Source organism: Pholcus phalangioides, unplaced genomic scaffold (assembly GCF_987345545.1).
Source record: "Pholcus phalangioides strain wild (caught in Gottingen) unplaced genomic scaffold, Ppha-v1.0 ptg000008l_1, whole genome shotgun sequence".
NCBI classification, from domain to species: Eukaryota; Metazoa; Arthropoda; class Arachnida; order Araneae; family Pholcidae; genus Pholcus; species Pholcus phalangioides.
Window position 1 is genome coordinate 46,738,490 of NW_028301601.1, and position 17,546 is coordinate 46,756,035.

General features: G+C 38.2%; 1 protein-coding gene across 1 annotated transcript in view; it reads right to left on the reverse strand.

The window, feature by feature from the left end:
- norpA (no receptor potential A) overlaps nucleotides 1-16,179 on the reverse strand; it is a 100,342-nt gene extending 84,163 nt beyond the window's left edge. The window contains exon 1 of the mRNA XM_089234808.1: nucleotides 15,833-16,179. The gene's annotated coding sequence lies outside the window, so the exon portion shown is untranslated. The remainder of the gene's footprint in view (nucleotides 1-15,832) is intronic.
- Nucleotides 16,180-17,546: the final 1,367 nt, after the last annotated feature.

Below are 17,546 nucleotides of genomic sequence, written 5' to 3' on the forward strand. Positions count from 1 at the left end.
TTTGCACAGAAAATTTGGGTCGCATAATAGCCCTTTCAGAGCATTTACTTTTTGGAATTTTCGAAATGTTTTTAATTTTTGATACTCAAAAAATGCATTAAAAGCATAAATGTCAGTAAATTTTTATATTTTTAAGTTTCTCAACTTTTTGTGAAGGAGTAATTCGCTTCGTTAAATTTTTTTCGCCAAGATGATGCAGAATATATTCATCTTCACATACAATTTTTCCAGTATTTTATAGCTAAATTTTTTGTTATAAATCACACTTTTCTAGGAGGCACTTGCTCCTGGAATCCATCTTAAACCCCCCCCCCCGAAAGTTCAACTTTAAGTGCTGCCCTCTGATGAAGCCCCCCAAAGCTCATATTCATGATATTCCTAACTCATGACTTACACAATCTTGAAGTCTGGGCTTAACTTCCCTGAGGTCAAAAGAAAAACCAACCCACTCATTTGAGGCATCATAGTCTGAAAGGGTTAACATATGCTGATCGCATTTGATATCGCACTGATCGAAATTTGGTAAACATCGGTGATATGTGGTGATAATCGCCAAGATACCTCAGTTTCATGTTTTGGAAATATTTCCATCCTACGTACAATTTTCATAAGCGCAACGCTATTCGAGAGTGTATCCGAAACTTACGCATTCATTTCCTTGAACATTGTCGGTCATGGGGGGAACCACCACATGCGTACAAACAGATTTCGAAAGTGACTTAACTGCATATCACAAAAACACGTGAAGTATGTAAAATATTACATTTGCTTGTCCCTGAAATTGATGGTCACCATGACGTCATATCTAGAAGATCGTATGGGACTTGTTGCAAAATTCATGAGCTGAAGAAACGTTTCTATGCGGGAATTTAAAAAATAAATGAATGTTCATCCAAAAACAAATAAACAAGCCATAAAATAAGATTTTGCAACACGATGCCACAAACGTAATGCAGTGCTTCAAAATGAAAAAATAAAAAGCACAGCCTCAAACACTCTCAAGTGCAGTTATTTTTCACTCTTCTCCGTGATCAAGTGGCGCCAAAAGATTGGCTGGGTAAAGAACAAACGGAGATTCAAAAAAAAAAATAAAGTAAACCAACCCCACTCCTCTTATCCAATTTCACAAGGCAATATTATGAATAATAATTTTGTGGAAATCCTGGCGACGTTTGGCTCAACAAAAAGTCCATCTCATGAGGCTCTTTTTTTTTTTTTCTCTCGAAATGACTCTGTTCATTGTTTGCTCGATTTCAGTTTTATAATTGGCTTAAATACATTCAACCACACACACTCACACAAAAGCCCATTACAGCTGCGGTCGTATTCGATCCCTCATCGATCGGAGGCGGAAGGACCACAGCCCATTGATGACCTTACTTTCTCCACATACACTCCATGTATCGATTGTAGAGATGGCGAATGTGTTATCGCAAGGCTTTCCACCCTCTCTCTCTCTATTTCACTCACACATAAACTCGGAATCTGTCGCCAAAAGTCCTGCCAACAATTTTGTCCAGTGCTACCATTTATAAAAATGTATCGCCCCTCTCGTCTTCGAACCGATTTCGTTGGCACAGGTGCCAAGAAATCACCGGATACCAACTTGCAAAGCGCGTAACAATATATAAATGGTGCTATTGGCCTCCGATTCTGGTCCAGAAAGGGACAACTTGCTTCCGTAAATTTTTAGTGGATGTCTTCCAATGGAAATACGGCATACCACATTTAGACAAGCATCCCCTGCCGACCGACGTAAAGATACAGAAATGTGTAGTCATGTCCCCTCCCATGAGTAGAACCGTCTTAAGAACATCATGGGCCCCCGAGCCAAGTGGTTTTTCTGAAGCCCTACTTTGTAAATTCTAGAAAATTTCAACCGGATCTCATTTTTGTGAGCCCCCCTTCTCCTGAGGTTCCCGGGCAGTCCCCGGGTGGGCCCATGCGTTAAGACTGACTGCCCATGAGTGCGGCTGACACGGCTCTAGGTCGGAAGCCCGGGATTATTATTAAAATTTTTCGTTTTTTTCACGTTATAAATTCATTATAGAGGGAGGGGCCCGTGAAAAGACTAGCATGGGGCCTACCAAATATCCCAGGCTAGAGACCCTGTTGCTGGATGTGGGGGGGGGGCATGTATGTAGTATTAGTATGCTTGGACATGGGACTCCAAACATCAGTGAGCGTAATCCGTAGACAAAAATTATTTAGCGGGACCCTAAAATATTGATTTTCTACTAAATTTTGTATCGTCTACTTCCCGAGACAGGCTAGAACTAATTCGCACATGACCTCTCACCGCATGACCTGATAGTGAAACTTTCGATTAAATGCTGGACGTATCGTTAAATGTTAGGGCTGTTCCGATCAATTCTTTATCACGATTAAAATTTTTTTAGGTGAGTTATGAACTCGATCAATGTGATGAAAATTCTCGTTAAAAGTACGATTAAATTTTGTTAAAAATTTTATTAAAATTTTTAGTTGAATTAGTAATCAATTCGATAAATTTTAGTAAAATTCGATTAAAATTTGATAAAAATTCGATTAAAATTTGATAAAAAAAATTGATTAATATTCGATGAAGATTCGATTAAAATTTGATCAAAATTGGATTACATTTTTTTTTCAAAATTCATTATATTGTAATCGATTGTTTTATTCATGTTTTGTAACCGACTCCATAAATTCGATTAAAATTAGTTAAAAATTTTGTTAAAATTCGATCAACATATGGTATGAGTAATTTACCTCGACCCGGCGAATATTCATGTACATGAGTTGGTACATGAGTATTAACATATGGTAAAGATTCGATTGAAGTTCTTCAAATAAAACCGAAAATCGTCCAAATCCGATTAAAATTCGTTAGAAATTCAAATAAAATTCAAAAACATTCATTGAAAATTGATTACAAATTTGATTAAAAATTCAATTAAAATTTTTTCAAAAGTATATTATAATTCGTTAAAAATTCGGTTGAAATTTGTCTCTCTCTCTCTCTCCATGTATTTTTTTTTAAAATATATATTCCTTATACTATAAGCTACTATAAGCTCCTTATACTATTAGCTATATTCCTAGTGGAACATAAATAACGATGAGTCAGCGAGTGGGATCAGGGCTAGGCTTGACTTCTCCTCGACAAAGCGGGGTATTCGTAAAAGTTCTCCTTAATTAGAGAGAATCAACCCTAAATTGAAACATCACATATTCATTAGTCTATCAAACTTCTGTGACTCTACTCATAAGCCCATCCCCCCCCGTCAAATAAAATCCGGGCACTGCGTCAGGATATGAGCTCTTAGAAGGGGACCCCCCCCCTCTTCGGAATTGATGCATGTTCAGTATGGGTAAAATTTTTTAATGTTAAATTTTCTTTTATAAAGTCAAGTGGAGATTGGTTTTGAATGGATCTGGCCATATTCTATAACTGGTTCACAACCTGGGTGGCCATATGGGCCTCCTGCCGTCTAAGGGGCCACGGGTTGAAATCAGGTGAAAGGGGAGCCACGACAAATGGTGAAGATGACTCACAGAAATTTAAAGAAATAAAGCTTTTTCAAGGAAAATATGGTTTGGAAAAATGTGACTTCTTTTTTCAGAATCCAGCCGTGCTATCCATGTAACCAGGGAATTTTAACCCATTCGCCTATGCGGACATGGCTTGGGGTCCTCCTGTCCATAGAGAGCCTAGACACCACGAAATCTGGTACTATGATTTCCGAGTGTAAATATGTAAAAGTGTATGTTAAAACGGTTATTTCCAGCTAAGTGTAGGGCCCCAGAATCATGGCCCTCCACAACGGTGGGGATGACAGGGCTCTAGTCCTGGGGCCCGGGACAATTATCATAATTTTTTTCCCATGCTATAAATCCACTTTGGAAGGGCCCGTGAAAAGTCTGGCTGGAGGGGGGGGGGTGCGCCAAACAGCTCAGCCTAGGGGTCCCTGCTCCAGGGACTTATAATTCGGCTCTTGGGAGGGATGATCAACCCCCTCCCCTCTCCTTCTGGATCCGTTCCCGGTCCAGGGTTACAGAGATCTCTCTCGATCTTATTTATAAGATCTTTGTTCTATAACACATAATGCCGTTCCCCTAATAAATACCAGGAAAAAGTGACATACCTTGAGTAAGGAGCCTCCTACTACCAATCCCAGTACCAGTAGGTATTCCAACAGAGTAGTAGTCAGCTGATTGCTGGAAGGAGGATCCGTCACAGAATGAAAATCAATGAAATAATGTTAATCGCATAAGAAACGAACGGTGAGGATCAATTCTTGAATAATTCCGAAACGTTCATCGATACTCCGATGTCACATGTCTGATCCTCGTGAATCCCATAGACATCCGCCGATGCGTGAGTAATCCAATAAGACCATGGGAAAATTATTCCGTGCAGATACAGGAACACGTAGTCTTTTTCTCTCTCTCAAGTAACTTCGTCAGACATTTACGCAGCATCAACAACGATTGTCGATACTTTATTATTGTCAAACCATCATTTGACAATAAAAGACGGGAGGGAAAAAGAAATGAAAACTTTTCCCGTGTCATTTCCTCGTGAACGAAAGAGATCATCATCATCGTCATCATGTGGCCGTTTTTCGTACATGTCGTAACGAAATGAGAAGAGAAGCGATTTCCAAGGGAATTCCCCAAAATAAAGATAGAAATTGAAATCAGATATATTCGACATCAGGAAACGCCGTCATCCGTACGCGCGTTTTGATGGGAACCCCGGATACAGGAAGCGATTGAATTACTAATGCTCCCTATTTTAGCATTTACGCCACCATTGAACTCGTAACTTAATTACTCACGGCTACAAAATTGCTCATCGACTCCACGTGGATTGCCCTTTGAAATTCCCCTGTGGAATGTTTACGAAGTGTGTGTATAGTTCAGTAGAAGTAGTATATATCCAATGGAAACTGAACTTGTCGAATTCTCAGTGAAACAACCAATTAGACGAAAGGTGGTTCGAAAATTTCGGATTGGTACCGATTCTACTACTAACAACTAAACCATACATGTACTTCGTCCATATTCCTCTCTGCGGAATTTCTAACAAATTGGTACATTTTGGGATGTGCATGTCCGTGTTGTGAACCTAACTCGAAGCACTTGTTTCTGTGTAATGCTTGTTACAGTGCTGCCATCTACTACATATTTTTTGAACTATTGAAAAAAAAAATAGTTCGAAAAATATAACGTAGATGTGGTACCGATTCTACGTATCCCAAGCGCTGAAGAAAAGTTCAAGTTTAATTAAGCTAAGGTAGATTCTGTGGCTTTAAGCTAGGGGTTTTCAACGCATCGATCTCGGAGCTTTTTTGTCGTGTCCCGAATCGGGAAACCCTGGGAAAATTATTTATTTAATAAGTAAAAATGTTGCAGAAAATTAAAAATTTGAAAAACCTGAAGTTTGTCACCCCTCTCAACTTCTGAGACAGTTGTCCGCTTTGCCTCCCCTCTAGTTCTGACCCTCCTGCTGGGATCTTAAGAAGAATGTTAAGTCAAAATTAGCATAAACAAATTTCCAAAAGTCTTCAAAATACAGGGTGATTAAAATTAAAGTTCCCGTACTCTGCGAATAGTTTTTCTCCGAATACAGCCAAAAATTCCAGGATATCTTAATGAGAACATGGGAGAGAGATTTATGCAATAAAAGGAAATAGTTCGATTTTTGACCACTAGGTGAATATAAGTGGCACTTTTTATTAAATTTTCATTTTTTCCCCCAGCTTGTATACCAAGTTTCAATGGAATATGCCCATCAGAACGGGCTCTATATAGATCTGAGTAGTGTCAGTATACTGAAACTACTCAGAGACCTACACTATGTAGCCTTCGTTCTGATGGACGTATTCCATTGAAACTTGGTACATACGCTATATGGACGCCATGGAGAAAAAAAAAAAGGAAATGTTATAGAAAAGCGCCACTTCACCTGCTGGTCAATAACTGAACTATTTTTTTAATTGCACAAATCACTCTCTCCAATGGGTCTCATTAAGATATCCTGAAAATTTGACTATATTCGGATGAGTTTTTCCTCAAAAACTACTCAGAGTACGGGAACTTTAATCATAATCACCCTGTATATCAAATTATCGCCAATTTAATAAAATATGTGATTATGTTCATTCATTAAATTGCATGTAAAAAAAAAAATCTAGATGATCTTCACATTAACCAGTTCACATTCCGAAGTATTTCGAAGGATACTTGAAAACAAACATTAGGCGTGTCGTTCAGAAGACATATCCAAAGAAATTATCAAAATACAATAATAATGATAATAATAAATACACACGCAATATGTTCTGCTCTTGATTTTGAAAAGAATGGAATATTTCTGAGAAGAAATTCCGTAAGAGAGAGAGAGAGAGAGAACGCGGAATTGTATGTATGTGTGTACGTACGTACGTACGTATAGTGTATTTGTAATTCGAAACGCATGCGTGATCTTCCACGTATGAGGAAATTTATGGATCGGCTTTTTATAATGCCAAGCCATCATTTCGGGTCATTCGAATGCCTCGAGATGAATATTCATGCGAACATTAATTTGTTTATTAATGGGCCGGGATTACAATATAAAAGTTTCATGAAAGTTAATTTATAAAACTTGAAAAATGCAACCAATAAAGACGTCGGTTGCATTTGCTGGAATGTAACCGTTAACCTTATTGGTTGAATTTTTATAAATGAAATTTTATGAAGTGTTTTTATAGTGTAATCCCGGGCCCCTTACAGACATTTATTTATCTTTTATAAATCAATATAATTTTCCTGTGATTTCAGAATCTCGGAAACAGTTTAAATTTTTCAAAGTGCGATCATATATTTAGTTGCCGTCGTTAAGCGGCAAGAAGATTCCGGATTTCCCCATTGGGTCGGTCCCCTTATTCAGGATCGATCTGAAGTTGGCTTTCTGCGGTTTTCCAGCTTTGAGAAGCCCCAGCAGAGAGATCCTGGGACAATTCTTGAAATTTTATTGTTCTTTACGCCATAAATTCATCATACGGCGGGGTGGGAGGGGAGGGGTGGTGGTCCATGAAAAATCTGGCCTGGCACCCGACAAAGTTCCAGCCTAAACGCCCTAGCCGTTGTGGTGGTCGAGTGGTCATAGTGACGGACTCGTGTGTCGCGAGGTTCCGGGTTCAAACCCCACCGTCGCCACAGTTGTGGTCGGCTGAAGTTGGTTTTTTGTGGTTTCCAACACTTCGAGACGCGAATGCGAGCCGTTCCTTCCTTTAAAAGGTCTCGCCACAGACAGCAACAGACCTACAAACAGTACAAATGTAATTCAACCATAAAACTTCACTTCTGAAATATAGATGGCAGCACTGAACACAATGCTAGACACACACACACACACTCAGACTGTTAGGTTACACACTTACACTTCCGGCACAACTCAGTTGGTAGTAAATTGCGTACAGCTGGCGATAGACCTGAGTTGTGCTCGGTTTAAAAGAAAGAAAGACTTACAACACGAAGTTCCGCAGAGGAATATGAACGAGGTGCATGTGTGGTTTAGTAGTAGACCTACTATAAACAACAACACGATACAGGCTTGAAAATCCGGGAATTTACATCTTTACTTCAGAAAATGGAAGATAGATGGCAGCTTGTGTACGAAACAAGTGCAACTCCACAACATAAATACGTTGGGGCCACACATACCCTCAGAACACACATTCCGGCATGTGCCGATTCGTCAGAAATTACGTAGTGGAATGTGTACGAGGTGTATGCACGGTTAAGCAGTAGTAGTAGTAGTGTCCAGGATCGCTTACGCCTCCAATCGGTAAAGAAAATGGATGCCTGGTGGGTCAACTGTTAGCTGTTTCGGCCTCTCGCTGTCTACTTATTCATGCTAATAATCCTATATCATATACAGCATACACGCTCAACCAATGGCCCGCGGGCCAAATGTGGCGCTCATATGATATGGCCCGTGACCAAAAACCTAATTTTTATATCACTTAATTTGAGCTTGTTCATAGCACACATAAGACCAGTTTCGTTTGGTTGAACAATGCTTATCCCAAATTAGTCCGTGGCAGATTTACAGATCATTTGAGCGACCCACGGCGTATCTCTAGATCACTTGAGTGCATTAGCGTAGGCGGGATTTTCTCAAAGGAGAGGTTTTCCATTATGTTTTTTCTTCCGGTAGAGATGGGGGGAGTGTTGTCATTTTTTACCACAAAACTACACTTAACATCTCCGCACGGGGGGGGTGGGAGGGTAAAAACACAAACCCATCCCTTGCGCACGTTAGTACTTGAGTGTGGACCATTTTTAAATTACTTAAATAACCCGCGGCGCATTTCCAGATCATTTGAGTGACCCGTAGCACACTCGCAGATCATTTAAGCGACATGCGGCATGCTTCTATAAACACAAAAAGTTGAGCACCCGAGTGATATATGAGCACCGAAAGTTGATACACAGCATACTGCTGAGATAATATAATGAAAATATAAGGATAATTTTTCCGAGGCCCTTCAGTGAGGACCAAAAATTACCTAAAGCATAGCTTTTGGTGCTTATCAATCGCCTTGTCCGTAAAAGAGTTTCACCAGTAAAAAAGCACGTTCTTGTAAACAACGACATGCTCTTTTTGTGAAGAAAAATGACAGGTGTTCAAAAAAAAAACCTTCCGTGAAACTTGAGAAATTTCGTTACATGTATGCAAAAAAAAAAAAAAGCGCGTGTAATGCAATATCGACAGTAAACACACAGTAGTGGTTTTTAAATGTCGGAAGTGACGTTTTTTTTTTACTCAATTTTTTCCCTATCCCTTCCATTCAGTTGCGACAGAGCCGGGGATGCTGAGAATGCTCGGGCACCCTCAGGATCAAGTGCAATTCGTCAAAATATTCTACCGAAGGGGTAAAACACTTCTAAACGCTCCTGCCTTCATCAAGACGTTTTGATCGGTAGTTAAGTTAGTGTTCTCAACCAGGGGGTGGGGGGGGGGGTCCACGTACCTCCTTGGTAAGATTTCGGGGGCTTCATGAGCTTAGGTAAGATAACAATTAGCTCATTATATTTTTTCCTTTTAATAGAGTTTCCGCTCCCTTTTACTCTGTAAAGGGTCTCTTGGCTTTTATTTTATTGGTACAAGCGGGCCTTGGCCTTCATTTTATTACCATAAGGCAGGGGTGTCAAACCAGCACCTCCTAGAGATAGAAGGCCTCTGCACTCTGCTTGTGATGTCAGTAAGTAGTCCATTTTTCCTCAGAATATTCAGGGGAAAAAAATTCCCAGCTCATGCCAGTGAGGAGAAGAATCGTTGTGAGGAAAAGAAATGATCGGGCTCAGAATTGGCGATTTCTATGCCCCAGATCTAATCACTATTTGTGAGTCAATCAGGAATATTCTACGCCAAAAAAAAGAAGAAACGAAATAGGATGCCGTGTTTCAAAATGTGGCAAACTTGCTAGGTAGTCTGAATAACGTTTATGGCAAACAGTGCAGAGGCCTTCTATCTCTAGGAGGTGCTGGTCAAACTGGCGGTCCTCAAAGGTACAAGTGGCTGACTACGAGGATCCAGGAAGATCTGAAAAATATCGCTTTTTATTTAAAAAACTTTTTAAATATTTTTCTTTAAACCAAAAAGTGTGAAGAATTCAAGTCAAAAAGTTATGCAACAGAATGAAGTGCAGGTAACAGCCCTTTTACGAAATCTCAGCTACATATTGCGGAAGAGCATTACAAGCCTTTTACTGACGGTTCCTTGGTTCAAGGAAAAGAACATAAAAGAAGCAGATAATGCCTGACTCAAAAAGGTGCAATTATTTCGTGTGACATTTTTCTTTAAAAATTAGGAATTACTTTGAAATCGAAACAAAACAGCAATAGAGCTTCGTATTATTTGTCCGACCAGTTGAAAGGAATACCCTCAATACCCGCAAGTCAATATACCCTCAATTGTACAGTGTTTTTTTTAATAGCGCTCGATGAAAGTTCCAGTATTCAAGAGGTAGCTCAAATTACGTCCTGTTTCTTCTGGCTTGCGATGAAAATATGAATGAGCATTACCCCCCACGTTCTTGCTGAAAAGTTTTTGGAAATGTTTTCTACCCCCTGAAACCCCCAACAAGGGAATATATTTTTGATACAGTCGATTATTCAAAATATAGTCGATTCCCAATAAGTCGAACTTATAGCTTGAATATCTGTTTAAGTCGAAGTTTTTACTCAGTGTCCCAGAACTTTTTATATATATATTTAAGAGTTTGAATTTTCCCGTCATATTCGAAGTTTTCGGGAATGAGAGAAATTTAAAAAAAAAAAAACAGCATTTATAGTAATAGAATTTAGCATGTATTAATAGATTTTAGCATTTAGCAATATACAGTCAAATCCCGATAAGTCGAATAAGTGCAGCGGCTGATAAAATTTCGAGTTATCGTTAGTTCGACTTGTCGAAAATTCCGATTTCAGAGTGGGAGGGAAAAAGAAAGATTTATTAAAATAACAGCATGTGCGAATATCGCATTGGCAAAACGTGAAACTAACCGGAGATGAAGAAATTCGAAAAGATAAGTTATTCTAATTTAATCATATTTAATTATTGAGAATACTTAGAAATAAACTAGGTGTACATATATATACTGTATTCTGGAAAGGGTGCATACATGATTATCGAACGTATGAAGCGAATTATAAAGTGTCGGGGCCTATACAAGATTATATTCTGTCAAAAAGTGCGCTGATTTTTGACTGTCTCACAAAGAGGGACTTCTTTCTCGTGATAAAGTCATTCACTTTTTTGAAAGCAAGCCAAATGAATCTGCTGTCTATTGCTGAATGCTGAATTCTATTGCTGTATGCTGAATTCTATTGCTGAGTGCTGAATTCTATTGCTAAATGCAGAATTATATTGCTGAATGCTGAAATTCTATTGCTAAATGCTGAATTATATTGCTGAATGCTGAATTATATTATTGCAGAATTCTATTGCTAAATGCTGAATTATATTGCTGAATGCTGAATTCTATTGCTAAATGCTGAATTATATTGCTGAATGCTGAATTCTATTGCTAAATGCAGAATTATATTATTGCAGAATTTTATTGCTAAATGCTGAATTATATTGCCAAATGTTAAAAATTCTAAAATGTATTGATATATGCTAAAATTCTATTACTAAGTGCTTTTTTTAAATTTCCCTCATTCCCGAAAACTTCGACTTAAAGGAATTAAAGGAAAATTTTAAATGTCAAATGTTGAAAAAGTTCTGTGACTGAGTGAAAACTTCGACTTAAACAGAATTCGAGTTATCAGAGTTCGACTTATCACGAATCGACTGTAATTCAGCATTTAGCAATGGAATTCAGCATCTAGCAATAGAATTCAGCATTTAGCAATAGAATTCAGCATTTAGCAATAGATAGTAGATCCATTTATCTCACTTTCAAAAAGTGAATGACTTTCTCACGAAAGAAGTCCTTTGTGAGACAGTCAAAAATCACTCCTTTTTTTTTGACAGAAAATAATCTTGTACACACTTTTTATATGTAATTCGCTTGATTTGTACGATTATCTTGTAAGAATCCATTTCCATAATACGGTATACGTACATCTAGTTTATTTTTACGTATTTTCATTCAATAATTAAATATGATTAGATATCCAGTAGTTTGAGATGTTTTGCTTATGCGATAATCGTAAATAGCGCTGTTATTTTAATAAATGTTTCTTTTTTAACACTGAAATCGGAATTTCCGATAAGTCGAACAAACGATAACTCGAAGTTTTTTTGTCGGCCGTTGCACACTTATTGAGATTTGACTGTATCAAAAATAAGAATTTCAGAAAAATATCAACTTGTTATGAACAAATTCGTAGCAGTGAGAACGGGTGGTAAGCCAATGATGATGGCAAACAAGCAATCTACGAGTATATATATAAAATTGATTTTCTGTCTGTCTATGTGTGTGTATGTTATCTATACAAATCTACAATTGTAGATCTATCGTCGCCAAATTTTGCATACATACCAAATGGGATCCGACTTGAATGATAGGCTACATTAAAAGTTCGTCAGAGCTGGGCAAATGCCCGAAATGGGCGAAAATCTGTCAGGCAACAATGGTTTTGGGGCCCTCAACAATCACTTTCGGAACGTTTACTTTGGTTACCGTGGTTCCCTAGCAATGCGTTTCAGATGTGTAATATGCCTTTACAATGGTTTGTCACTTCTTTAACGCTGCCAGTGTGTATGTATAATAGTCAATACCTTTATAATGGTTTGCCACAGTTTCAATACTCCCAGTAATGAGCTTTTTGAATCATCATCAGCATCGCTTTGCGGGTCAGGAAAAGGGTGATCCTCATAGAAATCAGTGTTAAAATTGCCAATTTTACTGTAGAAATGCGGAAATTTGGTGGGGTTTTCTGTCACATCAATAATTTTAAAAATTGTACTGAATTCTCGATTTCTGAAATATTGAGTTCGCTTAGAGGTATAAGAAGCCCAAAAAATTGAATATGAAGTAATTAGCCGGACCTACTTTTGAGTTGTATATCCATGCAATAACATTGATTTCTACTTTTTATTTATATCCTCTCAAGCATGAAAATTAATGTCTTCGTATTGTCTTTTAATATTGAACACCATAAATTCATATAGTTTAGGTTGTTTTAAAATTAATTATGGGCCCGTAAAGTATATCGAAGAAATTCCACAGCTTTAACTAAGCATTTTTGGAAGCAGAAATAGGCAAATGGATGGCTTGAAGTTCAAGTGGGGGGGGGGAAATCCAGATTTGTTTATTTCATGAGCCGCGCAGGAAGTCGCCATATTGGTTAACTTGGACACGGTTTGTATGTCCCTCAAAGAAAGAGGGAGATATCGCATGATCCAAAAAGCCTCATTGAAGAAAACCCTGGCTGCGCTGGGTATTATAGCTAGTAAATATATATATAAAATAAATTTGTTTCAATATATTGAAGAGAAATTAAAGTAGATGTATTCAGACATTCTAAAACCGCAATTTCTCCGTTGCAGTTTTAGAATGTTTGGGCAGGTTGTTTGATGTAAAGCGTTGGAAATGATTCAGCGTTCTCAAGCCTGTGACAAACACTTTGAACTTCATCCGATCCAGAGGCCTTCAAGCAATTCACGCAATTTCTTAATGACTAAGTGAGTGAATTCGTAGAGGCTGCCTTTATTAAACACAAATATGTTGGTTGTCTGGTCATAAACAGAGGTGGATTTATGGGTTTGCTGCATGTGGGCTACTCGAATTTTGCCGCCCTTTTCCCATTATATAGTCATTTTCTTGACCACTCATTCCTCGAATTCTCTTCCTTGTGCTATAACCCACTTGTCCTCCCCCCGTAACTACGCCTGTGTCTATAAATCACTCACACGCTTGCGTGCTCTTTTAGTCATTCCCGTATTTATACAACATTTTGGTCATTCACACGCTTGCTGTTTTATGAGTACATATGCTTGCACAACTCTAGGTCACTCTCGTACTTACACGCTTTCTAGGCCACTCCTTTGGTCACTTTCATGCTTACATACTCTCTAGGTCACTCTTTTGGTCAGTGCCATGCTTACATACTCTACTGTGTGTGTAAGGATGTGAATGACCAAAAGAGTCACCCGGAGAACTCTCCGGGTCACTGTTTTGGTCATTCACATCCTTGCACACACACACAAACCCCAAGTCACTCTTTTGGTCACTCACTGACCCGGTCCCTTGCTCTCTATGTCATTCCCATGCTAATAGGCTCTATAGGTCACTCAATGACGTGGTTCCCACGCTCTCTAGGCAGAGGTGGATCTATGGCGGTGCAAATTTTGCCACCCTTCTTCCATTTTACTAATTTTCTTGACCACTCATTCCTGAAATTTGCCGCCCTGGGCTAAGCCTCCTTGTAAATTATGCTGGTCATAAGCTTGGTCATGGCTTTACTGGTCATAAAGTTCTAAAAACTCTTTTTAGACGAGGTCAAATTTTTCCTAGAAATGAAGGTCGGAGATGCTTCGTTTCTAAATGATAAGACATGGGTGATATTTAGCACATTGTATTGCCTTCGTTTTATTTGTATATATATTTATACATATGGGGGGGGGGGAGTTCATGTCTTTCATTTTATGGTATAAAGGACGGTCGGGGACTTTCGCTTTATTGGTAAAAAGGTGGAAGAGGGACGGGTATTCCTCGTTTTGACGGTACAAAAGGTCAGTGTAATAATTTTCACTTTACATCAGTGTTTTTCTTCTGAATAGTCTCGTAATCATCAAGGTTTTCAGAGGAAAGTAAAAACGTTGGTAACCACACACTCACACTAGTTTACACAACCCATATAAATTTCTGTGTGAACCAATATTATATATATTCTAATAATTCTATAATATACAATCAAACCTCTGTTTAACCCTTTAATTGGCAAGCATTAAAATAACCAGAAGAGAAAAATTTTGAGGGTCATATTAAGCAAATGAGGGGTATCCTGAATATTATTATATGAAAAAAAAATTATTGTCAGTATTTAAAAAACATGGGATGTTACACTTCAGGGGGAACATAATGATACAGATTTGCATTGACTTGAATAGTATGAAAAATGCCATTTATTGTTTGAGAGCTTATTATTCTATCATTGTTGAAGAATGCACAGCAATATGTCTCCTCCACGCATGGTATTTCCGTCCAAAATTCAAGGGTTTAAAAATCGTTCTTGCTGGGCTTGTCAGAAAATAGGAAACATGCGCACTTTGAGCCATTCTTCTGGTAATTATAGAAACTTCATGAACATCTCAATGTTTAGGAGTTGCTTAGAAGCATAAATGCCGAAACGAGCTCAAAATGTATAAATTGCATTTACTTGAAAAATATAGGAAAACCATGTTGTTTTTGAGAGCAACATTGCTAAATGATGGGTTAAGCAGAGCTACCTTTAAGGGTGGGTGACAGGTGTGGTCGCCCCGTGTTTTGGGAGCCCCCCCGCAACTACAGTAACAATAATTTCTTTCATAAATTTTGATTTTCATCTAGAGAGAAATAACGCGCTGGAATTTTCAGCATTTACATCAATTTCTGGATTTCTGAATTTCCATCAATTTCTGGATTTCTGAATTTCCATCAATTTCTGGATTTCTGAATTTCCATCAATTTCTGGATTTCTGAATTTCCATCAATTTCTGGATTTCTGAATTTCCATCAATTTCTGGATTTCTGAATTTCCATCAATTTCTGAAATTATTTCTCTCATTTATTCTGAATTTTCATCAATTTCTGAAATTAAGGGAGGGGAATTTCTGGAGGTAAGGGTTGCTCTGGGGTTAAGGAACGCCTCTACTTAAGGGACGGAAAAATAACAATGATTCTGAGTTACCAAAAGTTTCGATTTTAAATCTCCTCTTCGACGGTGGATACCGACGAGAGTAGAGAGGAAAAATCCTGTTATATTATAACACAAACAAAAAAATCAAAGTTACCCACAATAATAACCGACATATATCGATCCCACATTATACATTCAGCCTCTTATATAATACAAATTACGTTTCGTTAAAAAAAAGGCCACCAGGAAGCCGATTTGTTTTGGCGGAAGCTGCATTCAAAACGGTAAAAAATAAATAAGTAAATCACAACACAAAGAGACGTTCCAGTCTCGTTCCCATTTAATGTGAGAGTGAGTGTGTGTGTGCACTTACCTAACATGGGAGAAATGCCAAAAAAGACTCACCCATGAAAGAAAGGCCACATCCATACGAGAACAACAAACAATGCATTTATATATAATCAATTATCATTTTCCATAAAACCAAACAAATTTTTCCCGTTACCTTTAGTGCATCTTTCTCCATGGAGCTGCTCGATTTCCGATGCGGATAAGCTGCGGACGTTTGCGGTGATGTCCACGGATCATAAGCAACTTATCTCTCAATATTTCAGCCTGTGTTCCCTATTTCCTAGCGTGTCAGTAATCCGTGAAGGGAGCCTTTTTTTCCCCTTCTTCTTCTTGGCGGTAACACTTAGGATACGACTTCAACCTTTCTTTTCTTAAGAAAAAGATGTCAGTAGTGACGAGACTGTGTGTGACTCTCTTCCAAAGAAAAGTGCGGCCACACGGCCTCACGAAGCCCGTTCTGTTTCTCTGTTTAAGAGGCCGAGGAGGAGGTTGCTTCTCTCTCCTTTCTCTGACTCCGACTCTCTCGGTGAGCATTTGGAATCGTGGTCGCCAAATAGGAGCCAAAACGAATCGAAACCATGGCGAGAATTGGCTTTGTATTATTTCTCTCTATGTAATTTTTCTATTAAAAAACATACACGTAAGTTTTTTTTTACGGACAAGTCAATGCCCGGATGTTTATGAAATCTGAATATTTTTTTCAGGGTGTAATCCGAGTAAATATTTCATAAAAATGTTTCTGAATTTTATGATTTAATGTCCGAAAACGTGGAAACGAATTTTAATTTGTGTAATGTGTTGAGAAATAAACTCCAAGGACAAAAATTCAGATTTTTTATGGTCTCCTTATTCGGGCATTACATCTCCATCTGACAGCATTGCAGGTCGTCAGTCTTGAGGCCGGGGATAAAAATCTTATGATATTTCAGTTTTGTTTCTGAGCTATTACTATCAATGGGAAATATTGGCCTAGGCAGATCTAGATTTGGGCACGACCTCCTAGATTATAGATGCACGATATTTTTTTAGTTCTCGGGCCGGATAGGCTGTAATTCTGCCGCTCGCGGGACAGACTTGTGCATATAGGGTGATCATATGATCCGTATTTTACGGGACATTCCCGTAATTTTAGTCGTCCCAACTTTGTCATAAAAGTTCCCGTTTTTTCGATTATTTTCAACGAGGCTTACGTGAATTTTCGAGATATTCTCATGACTAATAAATTAATGCCTTTGACAACTTTGTTTTGGATGTTGTTTTGCAACCTTACTTTAGACAATTAGACAATTTTTTTAGCTTTAATTGGTAACTTCACTTGCGTTTGACAATTGATTTTTGCTGCAATGGGAAACCTTACTTGTCTTAGGCAATTTTTTTTTGTTTGTAATTAGCAACTTTAGTTGTCTGAGACAATGTTTTGGTTAAAAGTTGGCAACTTTACTTGGCTTTGAAAATTTTTTTGGCTATTATTGGTGACCTTACTTTGCCTTTGACTTTTTTTTGGCTCTAATTGGCGATATCCCGTATGGATCCCGTACTTTTATGGAGGAAATATGGCCAGCCTAGGCTTTTATCGTGTCGTGTGTACTGTTATTTTTCTACAGGAACACGCCTTTCGCGGGCTGGATGAGACTGATGGTGAGCTGTATTCAGCCCGTGGGCCGGAAGTTGTGTTCTTTCATAACTAGATCATACCTAGGTTATCTAGGGGGTTGTGGGTTACGTAGCCCACCCCTCCTACGGTCGGCCGTAAAACTGGATCAAATTACCATTGACTACGCATTTCTCTTTTATATCAATATCTTAGTAAAGCCCTAGCATAGATTTTATTCTCATAAGAGCACCCTGAAATCTCTTCTAAAGACACC